The following is a 3,437-nucleotide window of genomic DNA, read 5'->3' as shown; positions in this document are numbered from 1 at the left end:
CAATTGCTTCCAGCCACAATATGGTACTACTATTGGCGACTTAGTAATTAATTGAACTGATGGTAATATCTCCATATAAGTGGTCCGACGGAGAGAAAGTTCGGAATCCAAATCGCACAACCATGTATCATCGATATCTCCACTGACTAGCCATCAATCCGGCCGAACATTGCTACAGCTTGCTAGACTATGCAGAGGTGGAACACACTAGCTAGTAGATGATACTCCACACATGGAAGAATTAACTTCTGGCGCATACACATGTTGACACGGTTTTTCTTGTATGTATGTTCATCGGTGAGGACTGAGAGGCAGCAGGAATTCAGGTTGTACGAGTAGTGGCGTCGAGGCTTGCACGACACAAAGATGAAGCTAAGGCGAAAGGCAATCTTGCATATGCTCGATTTTCTTCGTGTAAAATATCCGAATCAACCTGTCGATTGCTCCTCGCCAAATATATGTCCCAAGACAAATAAGCAGAGCCGGTTGAGAACCATGCAGTCAGAGAAGATAAAAATCCGAGAATGAGCTTGCAACACAAAATTCGCTGCAATACACTTTTACGTCGTGGCATAGTTTCCATTCGATACATCATGTACTATTTTCATCCATCGTATGGTTTCGCTGCAGTATACATTTTGTTTTTCTCTTTTGCATGGTTACGCATACCATTGTCTTGTGGCATGGTTTTACTGAAAATTCGCAGGTGCGGGGGCACACACCTGCGCAGCCCTGCTCGGCCGCCCGATTGCCTCGCTATTCACTAAGTAGTTGGACCCTGAACATAGTAAGTTATAAGTTTTGATCTTTGAAACTTACGAATTTGCATCTAAAACTTGTGATTTTTCCCGCTCGCTCGTACCAAGTATCAGAGATAAAACTTTAAGCCATATTTTTTGTCGATCGTAGGCACAAAAGTCATGATTTCATCGGTCGCTCGTACCAAGCTTCAAAAGTTGAAACTTAACATATGTTTTAAAAATTCATCAAAATGTATTCAGAATGGGTCTTATTTAAAAGTGCTCGTCATGAGAAACATGAATGTGAAAATAGAAATTAATTTGGACTTTTCGTTCTAAAGATATAAAAATTTGAATATCGGAAGACAAAATAAAAGCACAGCGAGGGACTCGGTGCCGACCTGCGTGCCACAAGTTCTCTTCCTTGTTTTGCTACAAAATATCATTGTTTTGTGGCATAGCTTCGATGTAATACAGATTACCTTTTATTTCGTGACATGGTACCGTCGCAAAGTAAATATACACCCATGGCATCATGCCACCTTGTTCAAACTTCTTCGACTATGTTTACATTTTTTTATTGAACATAGTACAAACATAGACGTTCATACAAACACACATACACTCACGCGTGTTACATCTATCAAAGCAAGGCCGCATGCATGCAGTTGATACTTATGCATCAACTGAAATTCATCAATTATAGTCTTCTCTACTTCACCTACATACTGAACTTGGTGGGTCACATTTGTTCGGCAAGATTTTGTCACCCTTTCAATGTTTCCTAGGAAATAAAAATAATAATGCAAGAAAATACTTCTGCCATACTTTTATCTAAAGTAGCATGCAACAATAAGAAAAATCTCTACTATTCGGCCGGTGTTTGTTTGCAGTGATCTGTTTAGGTTAGGTCTTTGTTTGTCTATGTTCATGTGTCTATAGGTTGGATCCTTCTGATGTACGCTTCTTTCATTGACGACTGTTGATATTTTGATGTGCGGGTTCTTTAGGGCCTTAGCATGACGACTTCTTGACTATCTACTAAAATAAGGCTTGTCTGACTCCGATGAGGAAGGGGCAAAAATGATGGCGCGCCATTGGCTCGCTCTAGTGCTTGTAATTATCCACTCGTTGCTAGGTGGTCTACGAACATGGATATAATAATTATTATTTTTTTATTATTGTGATGATGTTTAATGAATAGATCGGAGTTTTCTCTGTAAAAAAAAGTGTACATGCACGTGCATTAGGTTCGCTCAGTGTTCTACCTATATCTTGTTTCCTAGTGATTTTTTTGTATTGTTTGAGCGTGTTCTTCAAAACTTCTCTCTAACTTGTCCGCCAACAGATCTGAACGTGTTCGTGGATATTTCTCTACTTGTCCATGGGAAAATGATACCCAACGGCCGCCCCTTATTTGTTCACACACACTAATTTTTTGTCAAAATTCATCATAATTCAAGCATCCAAAAATATTACATGCATGATATTGCAAATAAACTTATTCGTTGTCAATGTAAACTACCACCAGCGCTTCTCCTTCCACATTAAGTTGGGGAACATGTTCAGAAAAGGTTGAAAATAATGACATGTTCAAAAAGTTAAGCCAGAGATTAATTACTACAGATGTACAGTACTAAATGCAGTACCACAGGCACAGGGGTCAAGCAACGAGTCACAATGTAATCACCTCACAAATTATGCATATTTTTCCTCCTGGAAGATGGCACCCACAGTATCGCATTTTTAATGCAATATAGACTGCATCAAGATGAAGTGAACACATCTATATATTCCAATAAAGCAAACATTAGGCAACAGTAAAAGCTTCAGTTTTAGGGAAAGAAAGAGTACAGACTTGGTACCTACAGAGTTATGAAGTTTAGTAACTCCTTCCAACTAAAAGATGACAGGACAGATGATTTGCAAAGTGCATATCATAGACATTTCATGCAAATCATTTTTCAATTAGGACCGGAAGTGAATCACAGCACGTGAAGGCAAACCCAAATCTTCAGTTGTCCATTTCCTCTCCTCGGAAGTCCTTGGATATCTAGATGGACAAACCTTGTCCTTGATCTCGGGATCCAAATCACCACAGCACCCACACACCTTCCTGTCATACAGAGATATCTCACCCACATTAACCGCAGCTTCCACGACACGCCTGATGTATAGCACAAAGTTGTCATCAGGCTGGAAGCCATAGATGGTGAGCTTAACCAAATTCTTGTGCTTGAAATCAGGGGCATATGGCTTCCAATTCACGTCTGACTTATCGCACAAACCATGTAGCTTCCAGAACTCTTTGTCTGTGATAATTATGCACTAATGATCCCATACTGTGATACACAGCTCTTTTAGGGAGGGCGCAGCTTCAAGAATAAACATTGTCCAAGCAAAATCACATCCTTCAGGAAGATGGTTCAGATTCACATGTTGTAGTTTGTTGAGCACAGGCACGAGCAGTTTCGGGCATTCTGGGATAACCCAAATCTGGGACAGAAAAAAAAATTAAAACTCAGTGCAAGTTGCATATAACTTACATTCTCAACTACCAGGGAAGACCCACTCAAGTTACTATTCAGTGGCGGAGACAAGGAGGGGCAGCAGGGGCCTGGCCCCCCTATCGATCGAGTAATCATCGAGTATACACTAGTTAATTAGTGACATGTTTCACGTGCAAAAGTACTTCCC

At 40.2% G+C, this 3,437-nt stretch overlaps 1 pseudogene; it reads right to left on the bottom strand.

Moving 5' to 3' along the window:
- Positions 1 to 2,832: 2,832 nt before the first annotated feature.
- Positions 2,833 to 3,437, bottom strand: part of LOC119314762 — a 33,280-nt pseudogene continuing 32,675 nt past the window's right edge.

The sequence above is a fragment of the Triticum dicoccoides genome, chromosome 6A (assembly GCF_002162155.2).
Source record: "Triticum dicoccoides isolate Atlit2015 ecotype Zavitan chromosome 6A, WEW_v2.0, whole genome shotgun sequence".
NCBI lineage: Eukaryota > Viridiplantae > Streptophyta > Magnoliopsida > Poales > Poaceae > Triticum > Triticum dicoccoides.
The sequence above is the reverse complement of the archived record's forward strand: the minus strand, read 5'-3'. Positions and strand labels throughout refer to the sequence as shown.